At 43.9% G+C, this 15,449-nt stretch overlaps 1 non-coding gene across 1 annotated transcript in view; it reads right to left on the reverse strand.

The window, feature by feature from the left end:
- Positions 1-3,155: 3,155 nt before the first annotated feature.
- LOC113912502 overlaps positions 3,156-15,449 on the reverse strand; it is a 44,049-nt gene continuing 31,755 nt past the window's right edge. The window contains exons 3-4 of the transcript XR_004819578.1: positions 7,190-7,255; positions 3,156-7,085 (exon numbers count right to left, since the gene is read on the reverse strand). This is a non-coding gene — a transcript (uncharacterized LOC113912502). The remainder of the gene's footprint in view (positions 7,086-7,189; positions 7,256-15,449) is intronic.

Here is a 15,449-nt window from a genome sequence, read left to right on the forward strand (position 1 = left end):
TCCAATCACATAGCCAACTCCTTCTGCCTCCCAGCCAGCCCCTCTGAAACACCTGGCTGTTCTCACCTACACCAGTTTTCAGCTTTGGTACACTGCTCACAGAACTTGTCTCTTAAGCACATTACATTATACGTAACACAGCTGATCTGTTACAGCCGGCACACATGTATCTTTTGTTTTATGCCAAAGGCCTTTTTTTTTTTTTAAGATTTTTATTTATTTGTCAGGGAGAGAGAACACAAGCGGGGGGAGCAGAGGGAGGGGGGAAGCAGGCTCCTCACTGAGCAGGGAGCCCGATGCGGGGCTCGATCCCAGGACCCCAGGACCATGACCTGAGCCCAAGGCAGACGCCTGACGACTGAGCCACCCAGGTGCCCCTTCTTCTTACAACACAGCACAGTGTGATGTTTTTCCTTCCATTTATTACATCTAACATTTTCTGTTCGTTTCAGCGGACCCACATCTGTTCTGAACTCTTAGGACATCCCCTTCCCCAAGGTTCCTGCACAGTGAATAACCACGTGGCTAAAGCAGATAGTTTTCCTCAATTAGTGTTCTTTATTGACTAGAGTCACACATTCAAAGAAAGCCCTTCTTTCTAGAAAAATGCATATACCCACATATACGCAAAATTCTGCATATATTTTAAGGAGGTTCGAGAGCTCCCTGAAACACATCTATAGATATCAGATTTAAAATCCCTCCAAACACAACACTCCCCATAATTCAGGATGCAAAGAAGACCGGGGCCAGGGCCAGCCCAGAGGAGGAGGGGAAGTCTCTGAGTGAACCCATTTTCAGAAGCATTTAGTAAATAGAACTGTCAAGGTACAAACAAGACAGAATCTATAAAATGCATAAATTCACCTGAAAACCAATAAAAACAATCTTTATATGCTATTATTTTACTCTAACACTGTATTTTGTTTGCCATGTGCCTAAATCCAAGCAATGAGAGCACTCTGGCATGACAGTCACCTTCCACTGAGATCTATGCCAAGCTCTCGCCGACGTGTATAATAAACACAAGGACCTGGGATCTTTGGATTTGCTCATGTGCCTAATATGGGAATGATTTTTTTTAAAAATCTAATTTACTCATGATCTTCACAGTATTCTACCTATGTACACTAGGAGTAGTGAGAGACCCAGAGGCTTCCCTACCTGCCTCTCCCAGAGGCTTCTCCACACTCCTTGGAGCTCATGGGCTTTTGGCTGCTCTCTTCTGGCTCCAACATTTATTTTTATCGTAGTACAGATGTTCTGCCCCATTCCAGCTGGGACACAGCACTCAGTCCCTCCACGGTTTCCATAAGCAATCCACTCGGACCAAGCATCTCAAGACTTTAAGGAGGGATTCTGAGGTCATAAGCGTTCATCTGTGAAACCCCTGGGTCCCTCTCTTCCAACGACCTTTCCAATTCTATTTTCTTGTCCCAGGCTGCCCTGGGAGAGTCAAGTTCTGCTGGCTTTTCTCACATAAAGCAATTCAGCCCTCTCTAGTTTCTACCCCCAAATTTAGATGCCCAAATCTATAACAGTGCAGTTCAGCTGAACAAAAGAACTCCAAACAACGGGACCTATCTTCCTTAACAGGCAACTGGGATTGTTTTCTTCCTGTTGTATTACTAAATGCTTCCAAATAGTCTTTCCAACTATTTCATGAGTTAGGTATTTTCAAAACCATAGGTTTTATAGGTGAAAATCTGAGGTTTGGGTAAGTTAAGAAACTGCATACGGTCACAGAGAAAGAGCTCTGCCAACCTCATTCTCCCTCTCATTCTCTCTCTTAATCCAGCAATGCTATTTATATTTGGCTCCTGCCCGGTAATGGTGTCAACCTCTTCCCTGCCTCTCCCCTCAGGTTTGATTCCACCATTGAGGACTTTTTCCATCTGCTTCTGATTATTTGCTTTCCATTCACCTTTTTTCAAATGCCTGAGAATCACAGCAAGTTATACAGAAAAATTAACAATTTCACATTTTTTAGGATAATAGAACCAAGAGTTGGGAAGTCCGTCAGAAGGCATCACGTCCAGACTCACACAACGCTAAAGAATCCGACAACTTCCTCGAGGTGGCCTGTGACAGTCCTGGGCGCCCAGAACCTCTACAGCAGACCATCTGGATGTTTGGGGCTCTCTGATTTGACAGAGTTCTTTTTCTGGGGGGGGGGGGGCTAACCAACAGCCTATTTTATTAATGCCTTTGAATAAAAAAAGTGAAATGCTTCATTGTGTTCTTAAAGGTGCAATCTGCCACTTATTCAATAGGGCCCCAGGTCAGAAACTGTGAAGTCAGCCTTGACTTCTCTCTCACACCCTAAATCTTAGCAGGCACGCCGAGTGCTGACTCAGTGGGGGATAGGTGTGCCCACATGTGACCGCTCTTCCCAAACCCTCTCATGTCAAAAAGGCCAGTTTGGACTGCGTCTACCTTGATGGTGGAAGTGGGATATAGACTTGCCCCTCAAAGCCAGATCCCAGAATCAGAGTCAAAGCCTGTGGCACAGAACACGGGCCACCACACCTTCCCCAAGGGGTAGATCACACCTTACCAGGAGCGGGTCACAGTCATCAGGGACTGGAGCAGGGCTTTGCAAAGTGAAGTAAAAGCCTATGGGCACTAGGCAGGTAATAGAAATGACCAAGATGGGTCACACAGGGAACATGAATTCGTTGCCAACATTCAAAAATCACTAAATTTTATATAAAAATCCATGTTGCTGGTTTTCTCTTAAAAGAAAATATGTGGGAGCCTTTGGCCTATATTCTAGCATAGAAATAAACAGTTACAGCCAAGTAGGGGCCATCCCTTCAGTAAGGCATGCCTTCTCCAGTTTGCCACAGACCTTACCACTCCTCTTCGAGTTATTCCTGATGCAATTTAGTCATTTCTTACTTGCTTGGGTTGTGATCCTTGGGCCAGGGTGTCCTCACAACTTGGTTTGTGAGGACAGTCCCAGTTTAGGCCTGTGGTCCTCATTAACAGCACCTCCTTTACTCTTAAGTGCCCAGTTTGGACAGTAAATTATAAGGTCACCCTAGGCATACTACACAAGCCACCCCCTCACCACACACACACACACACACACACACACACACACACACACACAATGACCCCTGAATTCACACAACTACATGTCAAGCACAGAACCCTGTTATAAAGTGATTTTATTAAATTGATTTGGACATACTGTAGGTCAAATAATATTTTCCGAAGATAACAATTATGGACTTTAAAGCTCGACATAAAATTAGTAGCTTCAAAAGTGTTAGTCATATTCCCCAGCAACAGCATGATAAAATAATTCAACTATGTAGAAATATAGAACTCTAGGACTAGCTGGAAACTCGGAAATCATTTAGCCTAATGTCCTCGTTTTGTGAGAAAACTAGACTCAACGATTAGGCGATCTGCCCAAGCTCACACACCTAATAGTAATAAAGCTAGAAATCAAACCGATTTTTCCTAAAACTAAAATCCTACTGATGATAGTTCCGCTGTCTCTCTACCAACTAAAAGTCTAGGCGGCTCTCTAACGCCGCAGGCTACCATGACATGGACGAGGGTAAGACACTACAGTAAATCGTAGTCGAGGGCATCAGGCCTGGAAGGGGTTCCACCCAGGAACCAGGCTGGCCCTCTCCTGGGCAAGGAGGACACACAGGAGAAGGGACTTCCCAAAGGCTGTGAACAGAGCTGTCTGGATGAAAATCCAGAGAGGGACACAATTATCCCCAAACCCCATCTCTAGTTTCATGGCCCACCCACTAAATAATGTGCTCCTTTTAAATCTCCTTTATGCCTTTGAGGTTTTAGTTACACAAAAACCCTTTCCAGTCAAACAGAAGAAATTAATTCAAATATGAAGAGAAAATCAAGCTTTGTTTCAGTATTTCGATGACTATTTCGGGAATTCATTTCCCAACCTCTTAAGACAGTTGACAGACACCACGAACCTGTTCACCCATTTCAGAGCTTCAAAGATCCTTAACTTCCCCCAAGACTTCCTGAGCATAAGGACTACATGTGGGAATCAATGGAAACAGGAATGAGAAGAGAAACAAAGTTAAAAATTAGTTGCTTTTTGTTCTCGTCATTGGGGACTTTTGGTCTTCTAAACATTCCTTGAGTTCTTCCACATGAGTTTTTAATATCAATCTAGCCACAAAAAAAAAAAAAAAAGAAAAGAAAAAAAGGAAGAAGAAAAGAAAAAGGGGCCTATAAATGTTGGGATACTGAACAACTCAGTATCTCTCCCCTCCCCGTGGCTCGCTCTGCCCCAGCACCTGGCCACCTTCTGCTCCGCAAACATGGCAGCGGGGGCCAGCCAGCTGGTGCTGCCAGCCTTGCGCGCTCCACTCCAGCGCCCCCCTCAGAAAGGCCTTCCCTGACTGTCTAATGATGCCCCACCCCCACCCCACCCCCACTCTAAATCATCACCCTAGTTTATTTTCTTCATAGCACTTAATCACTATCTCAAACTACATTATGTATTTGCTTACTTGCGTATCATCTGTCTCCTCCACCAGAAGTAAACTCCATGAGAGTAGGGCCCTTGTCTGTCTTACTCAGTGGTATTCCCAGCACCTAGCACAATGCCTGGCACAGAGGAGGTGTTCAATAAATACTTGCTGAATGAATGAAGAAAGGAAAGGAGAGAGTGACATAGATATTCATGCCTAAAAACGAAGGAATACCTGATCCTCAATGAAGGTATTGAGGACTCCTACACATTATTGCCCAAAATTACAGAAACAGAGACTAAATATTATTAGTGACTCCTCCCACCATCCACTTCTCCTATGGTCTCCCCTAGCTAGTAAGGAGCTCCACGTGCTTGCTACAAAAGGAGCCCAAGAGGGCAATTCTGGATGGAGAAAAGTTCCAACTTTGCTTGCTTACTTCTTCCTCCCTATTTACATTCAGCTATTTCCAAAAAATTCAAGTTAAAAATATGTGATGTAGCCACTAGAAAATTAAGTCTAACATAGAGACACAGTGATTAGCAGAATCCACAACATGTTTTAAAAAAAAGTTCAAGGGCATGTACGTCTGCCAGTGATTTCTCTGATGGGCCAAGCGAATGGAAATTATGAGTCACCTAAAATCTAAAATGAAATTTAATGCCATCTAGGAAGGGGTGGATATTTACGGGTACTGTGAGGACATACAGGTAAAGCGGGCTCAGAAGTAATGGGATCTGTGGAACGATATGTAGGGGCTGAACCAAGGGATAACCTCAGAAATACCAGAACGCTGTCTTTGTGGGAGCTGTCCATTTTCAAATGCATTAACCAGTATGTCTGAATCGAAAGAAGGAAGGGCATGAGCTCCTGAAGGGGGGGATGACTGGGGTAACTTTTAGGTAAAGCGTAGACAGAAGGTGACTCAGGAGGCTGGGCAATGATCATGGTTTCCTGTGTCGTATTTCCCATTACTGAGACATCAGGCCCAAATCCCAGGAAACGCACACCCATGACTGGGACCTCACAGCCTGTCTTGGGCAGACACTCAGAGGGATTCCAGATTCAAAGCCAAGTTGTGGCATACACTTGACATGAATCTAAAAAAACCAACCTCACTATATGCCTCTTCAATAAGAATGTCCTGCTGGGGCTTGCTGTAAAAATTTCTTAGGTCAATGTAGGTATTTACAGGGTTTCCTTCCTAGTGGCACTTATGGGTTTTAAGATTTTTAACTCTTAGCAAAATGCTCTATATAACTGATATTTTGAGATGGTTTCTCTCCTTTGTATGCACTCTCTGGTGGATGCAGAGGCTGGTGCTCTGACTGAAGGCTTTCCCACACTCATCACATTTAAAAGGTTTCTCCCCAGTGTGCACTCTCTGGTGGATGCAGAGGCTTGAGCTCTGGCTGAAGGCCTTCCCACACCCACAACATCTATAGGGTTTCTCCCCAGTGTGTACTCTCTGATGGATGCAGAGGCTTGAGCTCTGGCTGAAGGCCTTCCCACACTCATAACATTTATAGGGTTTCTCTCCTGTGTGAACTCTCTGATGCATGCAGAGGCTAGAAGTGTGCCTGAAGGCCTTCCCACACTCTTCACATTTAAAGGGTTTCTCTCCGGTGTGGACTCTCTGATGCATGCAAAGGTTTGAACTATTACTAAAGCCCCTTCCACACTCACTACAGACATAGGGTTTCTCACCTGTATGAACTCTCATGTGAATTTGAAGATGTGAGCTCCAATTGAAGGCTTTGCCACACTCATAGCATTTATAGGGCTTCTCCACTGTGTGGATTTTCTTATGTCTGTTAAGTTTTGTTGTAGTACTAAAATCCTTACCACAATCATCACATTTATAGACCTTCTCTCCTGTGTGGTCTCTCCAATGAATATGAAGTTCTGATATATGAAAGAAACCCTTGTCACACTTGTCACATTTATGGGGTTTCTCAGCAGTGTGAATTTTCTGATGCATAAAAAGATCTGCTCTCTCAGAGAAAAATTCCCTACACATGGGGCACTTGTAGATCATTTTTCCTATTTGGTATCGTGATTTAGAGGAAAAAATTTCTGTACGACTACTATAGTTACACGATTGCTATTTCATAGAGTCTCTTATTTGGCCATTCTGGCAGTTTATCTCAGGCTTGCTCTATTAGGTAGGTCTAAGGTTGGCCTAAGCTTCTCCCTGCCTGTATTTCTGTGGAAGATTTCTTCCTGCATAGTGCTCCTCACTCAGTATTATTATTGATCATAAAGTGACATTTACTTCCACATGAATTCTGTAACTCATGAACACAGAATTTTCCTTTAGATCCTGAGTTGTCAACATTCCAAGGGGCTCCCAAGGTGCAAACCTCTGTGTTTGTAAGCCCCTGGAATCTTCCTCTTGTAGAACAATCTCGTACTTCCCACTTCTAGAAAAAGGACTGCACAGTGTCCCCTGTGGCGGAGGGTCTCGGTCCCCTGTAGCCTCCCCTTGAAGAGTCAGTAGGACATTCTGCCTCCTACACATCAGACAGGAGCCTTCCCAGGAAGCAAGCTCCTCGGGTTCCAGGTGTGCCAATCCTTCCTTCTGGGGATTCCCTACATGGGTCTCACTCCAGTCTCCTGTAACAGAAACATAAGTAAATATATTGAAAATGCCGCTTTTCCAAAAATTGCTATTGGTTCCATAATTAATTTCATATAAACGTGACAGCAGCAATACAGACCTTTTTTGATCTTGAGGAAGAAGCTCTCTTATCGTCCAGAGAGATGTATCTCTTGGATTTGCAGGTCTGAAGAAGAGAATTTGTAGATATCATGCTCCTGTTCATAGCCCAAGTATATAATCCACTTACAACCACTTACTGTAATTATCTAAACAACGTCAAGGGAATATTATTGAAAAAGAAAAGAAATCCTCAGAAGACCTGAATATGAGGAGCAGCTGTCCTGCATAAAGGAGCAAGAAGGAAAACTATCTCCGCTTTGAACTTCAGAAAGGACAGTGTTTGCTTTAGAACTAAAACATCCCATTTCAGTAGCCTTCTGATCTATAGAAAGACTAAATCTATGATATATTGGTATTGAATGTCATTCCCTTGCTCAATTGTCCTCAATGGTTTCCTGATATACTTAAAACAAAATCCAAACCCTTCAGTGAAAACCCAAGGCCCTGCATGACCTTGCCTCCACTCTCCCCCACACCTTGCTGTGCCTTCTCCTTCAGTCCTCAACACCACAAGCTACTGCCTGAAATGCTTTCTCCCCCACCTGGCACGTGGCTTGCTGTGTCAGCTGCCCCTCCCTCACTTGAGGAAGGTCCCTGAGACTCTATTTTAATCTCTCGTTTGATTCCTTCAAAGCACACAGAACTTGTGATTATCTTATTGTTCCTTGGTTTTTGATACATCTCTTGTAGTAGGATATAAATGCCATGAGGAAGGAACTCTGTGTGTTGCTCACTGTTATGTTCCAGTGAAGGGGAGGTGTTCAATTAATATTTGTAGAATGCATCTATAGAATATTTTATGACAACCTCTCTCCTCCAACAGACATATCCCACTTCATTCTGGTATAGAGGCACATTTCCCAGTGCCTTATTACCAGTCTTGTGACAACCAACAGGGGACAAAATACACAACAAATAGAATGATCAGGAAATAAAATAAATCCCAAAATATTTATTTGAACTCTTGTGAGATTTAGGACTATGTTTTAGCAATCTTTTCATCACTTGTATTTTATAATCAGTAACTGATACTTCAATTAATTAATTAAATGAAATCAACAGATCTTCTTCAAGTAACACTTTCAATAGTATGTTCCATACAAAGACAGGGTCATGGGCAAATGAGATTTCTTCAACATTAAAGTGGCAAAATAAATTGGACTCTTTTAAATGGAAGTGTTTGGATTATGAAATTGAACTAGATACTCAAATTTCAGCAAATATATAGTCAGTGGCTGGAAAAATATATGCATTTATCCTTTGTTCTATAACAACATTTCTAGAGATCCATCCCAAGATACAATGGCAAAAATAGGAAGTGACTGACGTCCTAGGTTATTCACTGAGGCAGTACCTGTCATGGCAAAACTGCAGACAACGAAAGGCCTATCTGCAGGGGACTGGTCCAATCAACTCTAGTACTTCCTCACAATAAAATGCTGCTTAGCTGCTCAAAAAAAAAGGAATGAGGAAGAACACTATGCATTGATATGGAGCAAACCCCTGTCATACTGTTTAGTAAACAAAGCAAGACACAGAACGGCATATATACTATGCTAACTTTTGTGCAAAGCAGGGATGTGAATGCGAATGTATGTATTTGTTCACATAACATGCACAAATTAACACAGAGAATAACACAAAAGCAATTATCTATGGGGGATGAAGGAGCAAAGATGAAGTAAAACTTTTCCAAATGTACCCTGTTTTGTAGTTTTGGCTTTGGAAATGTGTTTATATATATATATATATATATATATATATATATATATATATATATATATATTCCAAAAATAAAATTAAATAAAAAAAAGGAAAATGATACCTAAAATTTTAAAACAAATGAAGAGAATGAACCTTAATTTTCAAGTTGGTAACATCCACAAAGGGCTTCGGAGTACCACATACTGAGTGTACATACTTAGCGGGACATATTCTGTTGACAAAAAAGCTGCAAAGAGGGGTGCCTGGGTTGCTCAGTCAGTTAAGCATCTGCCTTTGGCTCAGGTCTTGATCTCAGGGTCCTGGGATTGAGCCCCACATCAGGCTCCCTGCTCAGCCGGGGAGTCTGCTTCTCCCTCTGCCACTCCCCCTGCTTGTGCTCGCTCACTCTCTCAAATAAATAAATAAAATCTTTTTTTTAAAAGAGCTGCAAAGAAATCAAACTTCTTTCAATAGTTTGTTAGTTATAACAACACTGGTGTGTTTATAAAGATTAAGCAAACAAGTAATTTTGTTAATGTTAGGAACCAAGATTCAATGTAAGATAAACCAAATACAAACATAAAATCAAAGTTAAGGAAAAAACTAATCCAACATAAAATTTGACTTATCAGTTTGAATTCATGTCTTTTTTAGCTCTATCCACCAAAAAGACCTAGAAGCAATGACAACCAACAGCAAAACACCCTTCTCCACCAAAAGACACAGGGATCCTTGAAGGAGCAGCTGATTTCAAGGCCAGAGCAGCATTTTACAAAATTAGCCTGGGACATCTCGTTATTCCAGAAAGCAAGAGAGCAAGAGAGTCATGCCAAAGGAACACCAATGTCAATTTATGAAGAGACTCCCATTGGCCAAGAATGGGACAACTGAGCATCAAAAGGAATAATGAACGCAATCTACTGAAACAAATTAAATATACAAAACCTCAGATTTCACAATGATTTCAGGGGTGAGGAACGGGGGTAGAGGGGAGCAGAGAGAGAGAGAAACAGACAGACAGACAGACAGAGGCAGAGAGACAGAGATTCAAGGCACTGAATAAAACTGGAAGTAACTAGGCCACCAACTTTTTACCCTGAAAACTGGCAATTAAAAGGAAAGAACTGTGCCTCCATCCTATCTTTCCTCTATGAGCTTTTTTTTTTTTTAAGATTTATTTATTTTAGAGAGAGAACGTGGTGGGGAGGGGCAGAGGGAGAGACAGAATCTCAAGCAGACACCCTGTTGAGTGCAGAGCCCCATGCGGGGCTCAATCTCATGACCCTGAGATCACGATCTGATCTGAAATCAAGAGTCAGATGCTTAACTGACTGGGCCACCCAGATGCCCCTCTATGAACTATCTTTTGAGGTAATGCAACAACCCAGCTAGTAAATGTGTAACCCTAACGAAATACCTGACCATGACCAGGAATTTTACATTGCAAGGATCAGGCTGTTACCACCTAAACCCACTCACCAATCTTAGCATTACTCAAAAGAGGAGCAACCAGACCTGTGTGCCCCCCAATACGATGCGACAGGAAACACACAGCATCACTCTGAAATATTCTCGCCAAAAAATTGAACCAGGACCTAACCAAGACTCTAGACATCATTTTTATTTAAAGGAACAAGGAGGGATAGAAGAAATGCCAGGAAGCAAGTAGAAAAATACCAAAGTGTGAGCCAGTCCACAGGACAGCTGCCCATTGTTCCAACAAGTAAATGGCCTGGAAATGGGGAGTCGTGGTGGAGAGCGACTCTAGATTAAAGAGACTCAAGACCTAACAATCAAATGTAATGTGAGGACCTTCTTTGGAATCTGATTCCAATAAACCAACTGCTGAAAGGAGGCAAGTGAGGAAACATGATTAGAGATGGGGTTATCACGTTGTACAAGAAATGCGGCCAACTGTGTTAAGGTGTGCTAACACCACTGGAGTCATGTAAACAAATGTCAGTGTTCTCAGAGATGTATAGTGAAGTTTGCAGGAATGAAGTGACATGAGATGGGTCCAAGATGGTCTTCAAATGCTTCAGAAAAAAAAAACAAGACAGTAAAAAAGGACAGTAAAGCAAATGTGGCAAAAACATTGTCACTACTGAGGCCAGGTAATGGACACATAATGATGGATAAATGATAAATAAAATGTACCTCTGTGCGTATCTGAAGTTTTTTATGATAAAAAAAAATCGGATAAAGAAGATGTGGTCTTCTTTAAAGAAGGAAGGTCTACCCTTCCATAATATACAATGGAATATTACTCAGCCATCAGAAAGGATGAATACCCAACTTTTACGTCAACATGGATGGGACTGGAGGAGATTATGCTAAATGAAATAAGTCAAGCAGAGAAAGTCAATTATCATATGGTTTCACTTATTTGTGGAACATAAGCAATAGCATGGAGGACATTAGGTGAAGGAAGGGAAAAATGAAGGGGGTGGAAATCAGAGGGGGAGACAAACCATGAGAGACTGTGGACTCTGAGAAACAGGGTTCTAGAGGGGAGGAGGGTGGGGGGATGGGTTAGCCTGCTGATGGGTATTAAGGAGAGCACGTACTGCATGGAGCACTGGGTGTTATACGCAAACAATGAATTATGGAACACTACACCAAAAACTAATGATGTAATGTATGGTGACTAACATAACAAAATAAAATTAAATTTTTAAAAAAATCCGTTAATGCTGGGAAGACATTCTTTTCCTGCTCCTCTTGCAACAACAAACTGATCCCAGAACCAGGTACACTGTACAGACATGAAACTAAACAAATATGATCTTCCAAATGGCTGACTTCTCCAAGCAACCCTAAGCATGTAAGAATGTGCACAGCATCGCAGATGTCCCTGGAGAGAGAGAAGTCCGTGGCTTCAGGGCAGGGACAAGAGGAGGACAAAGGCGCAGTGCCACACTACAGCCTCCCTCCCTCACCAGCCAACCCAGACACTGTGTGGCTCTCCTCACTCGGAAATGAAGCAGTGAGGGTCAGGGCACCCATCCAGACTGGCCTCAGAAGAGACTGACTCCACTCAGAGGGCAAAAACTCCACCCCAAAGCTCAGGGACATGAAATTCCTACATGAACTCTCGCCAGAGTTTCCCTCAAGGAGGAAATCAGTCACCATTCCTTCCAAGTAAAAATGCTCAAACATACCTGTAAGTCTTACCCCGTGGTGGGGATGGGGGATGGGATAAGCTATATTCTGTAGGAAAAAGAAAAAAAAGATAAAGAGAAACTCCAGCCAATTTCCCACATGACCAAACAAAGAACAACAGGACAAACAGCAGTAAAAAGGATCCCTGCCATAAACTTTCCTAAACATTACCTGCCCCACTGCGCCTGTACACATAAAGAAGACCGGAAAGCAAGGGAGTAGGTATGAGCTAAAAATCCTACAAATCCCAATGCACATGTTCCCAAGATTCTCCCACTCAAGACATGTCTCATATCCAGTGATCCCTAAGAGCTTTGAAGGGGACAGCCTTTAGAACTGCAGGACCACCCTTCTGACCTGAGGGGGAAGGAGCCCTGCCCTGAGGTCTCCTGAACAGTACCCACGGCAACACTCAGTCTCTCCACATGAGACCTCAGGAGCGGGCCAGCAGTCTGGAGGTTCAATCTACAGTGGGGAGGAACTGCTCAAATAGGAATTTAGAGTTTGCTGAGAACTGAGAGAAAAACTGCTTAAATTCAGCCCGTGAAATCCCCACCTTCCATGAAAAAGGGAGTTCCTTCCATCCACTGGAATCTTTGCCTCATCTAAACGTTGTGACATGAAGGAACATCCAAATCAGAACTGCCCTCTCAGTACAGCTAAAAATGAGGAATCAGCAAATAAATACCTGATGTTGAGATGCAAAGAAGTAAAAAAATGAGTTCTAAATACAGAGAAACTGTCCTGAGGGCATAGAAGCTCTGGGCACTGGCACTGGGAAGGGCCATCTGGAGGTGCAGGTGCAGGATTCACAGCTGAGAGGACAGAGCTGTCGCCCTTTGAGGGCTGCTCCAGGCAAGTGCTCCCCATTCGAGATTGGGAGGCAGTGCTAACACTGAACCAGAGCCTGAGGCTGTGGGAGACACACAGGCCCCCGCACCGGCCTTAATGTTCCTTGTAGGCAGACGTGCTTGTGGGGGAAGGAGCCCCCTCTGGTCACACCCGCAGGGGGCAAACGTCAAGAGGAAGGACAGAGTGAGGACACTGATTTTCTTCCCTAACTTCAGACTGAGTCTGATGCAGAATACAGGTAACAGTCCCTCGGCCCTGGAAGAAGCTCATGCTGTGCCGGGAGGAATCAATGTGGATTCTGAAAAAGAGATTATTTAAACATACTTTTACGTACACCTTTTACGTATATTACTCTCTTTTACATAGCTGACCAAAAAATACTGTTTTGCCTGGGAAAAAAGAGTGCACTAGTTTTTCATCAATTTCTTGTTAAAATGATCCTATGGTTGCAAACCGGGAACTCAAACTAGAAGGGCCTAGTCTCCACAGGGCAGGTGTTGGAGAACAGAGATGCCAATGACTGAGACACATGGACAGACAGCATCCCACAGGGACACTTGGTGCCAAGATGACGGAAGGCATTAGAGGAATGCCAGCCATTCAACCACAGAGGGGGAGGTCAGGAAACTGTGACCAATGCTCCAGAAGGCTGGATCATACTCTGTACAGGTTAGACATAAAATCAAGACTAATCACCCTGATGCAGCAGGAGAGAGAAATACAGTTACACTCCTACAGGCATAAGCAGCCAAAAGGCTCAACATCAGATTCTGCATACACCTGGGAAACCAGATGCCACCTAACACTGCACGGCGCTGTTCTGAATGAGGCAGACTGTGACTCAGGAGCTACAAAGTACAAAGGCACAGACACCTGGGACTGGTGCTGGTGACAAAGAAGAGAAATTCGCTGCCGAGCCACTAAAACCCCCCAGCCAGGCTTCTGAGGACATAAGCTTGCAGAAGGGCATGCCAGTGGGCCCCAGACCGGAGCCAGGGAGACTGAGGACCATGTCTTGTTAGCACTGACGACAGAGAAGAGCGGGGCTGGTGAGGGAGAACGGTTGGTGTGGGGACAGGACAGGGATGCCTTTGAAAGACTGAGGACTAAAAGATGCAGGGCAGCCGCTGTGTGAATGAAGTTCAACCAAAGGAGTGGAAGGGACTGAAAAGTGTATTTCTACTTAGTCTCAGAACATCAGGCGAGTATACCACCCAACACAATTTTGTATGTTTCCTTTTTAAATAATCAGGATAATGTAGATGTACTAGCCTATCACCAAAAAAAAAAAAAAAAGTTTTCTATGCTATCAGTCAGTCAAAATGTGAAGGAGCATGCTTTGGAGACCCACGAACAGACATCTGTATTATGTATTTTCTTCTTTTTTGAAATGCTGGCTGCACAAGTGCTCATATCATCAGTAAGATGCTGATACCCACAAAACCTCACTCAGGTAATAGACTGGCTTCTCATGTAAACAAAGAAGTAAAGGAGCACACGAAGCAAGAACAGCAGATGATGATGGGTTTGAACCTGGGTGAAGGGTACACAGGGGTACATTTTGTTATTTCCTCTGCTTTTGAATTTATTAGAAATTTCCCGTAACAAAAAGAAAACCAGTAAGCTTTTGCTTATGAGATCCCTGTAACGAAGGTGTGAAGTCATGAGAAAGACAGACACCAGCGTTCTCATCCGCAGAGCTAAATCAGCTGCCGGCAGGGACACCACTACCCTGACGACCCAGGCACATCACTGCACGCAGACGAGGAGGACACTGGCATACAAACGTATGAGCAGCTGACCTGTCTCCAGGGAAACCTGATCATTTGACCCCAACACTGTCCTTCCAGCTTTCTGACTCTGCTAATCCGACAGCATCTTTCCTTTGTTCCCAGAGGACCTCCAATCTGCTTTTCATGGTCTTCTGTCCCACTAATCAGACCCCGTCCGCCTTTTCCTCCCACTCCCTTTCCTGGCACAGACTCCGCAGCCCCACCCTTCTCACCGGCCACCCTCCTCTTGCATCACCGTGCGAAGGCCATCCCTCAGTTCTGTCATCACCAATAACGGCACGGCCATCTCCAAAATCCGCTCAAGCGACCTACTCTCTGACCACCTGGCGCTTTGTCCCCTGCCAGCTAACCGACTCCAGCAGTCCCTCACCCAGAGACTCACAAGCACTAGCCTTTCCATTTCTCCTGTCAGCCGCTCACTCCGCTTCCGTCCACTGTGCGAGCTCCTCTCCCGGGCTCACTGCTAGCTCTCTTGCTGCCTTCTCCCTGTCACACCATTGTAATAACACCCTCCCTTCTTAAATCACTTCTCCCCCTGTCCATGCAGGCACCCAAACGGCTGAATGATGCCAGGCTCTACTGAATCCATGATGACAAACCTCAAATGGGCACCAGGCCTCCACACACTCCTCTGAGAGTCTTGATTTCACACTTCCCAGTATTTCCAATTGCTGCTTCGTGGTCATAACAGCAATGGCCCTGGTACGCTCTTTCTCCTCAAACCTCCCGTGTCTCCTCCACCTCCCT

The sequence above is a fragment of the Zalophus californianus genome, chromosome 14, assembly GCF_009762305.2.
Source record: "Zalophus californianus isolate mZalCal1 chromosome 14, mZalCal1.pri.v2, whole genome shotgun sequence".
Lineage (NCBI taxonomy): Eukaryota > Metazoa > Chordata > Mammalia > Carnivora > Otariidae > Zalophus > Zalophus californianus.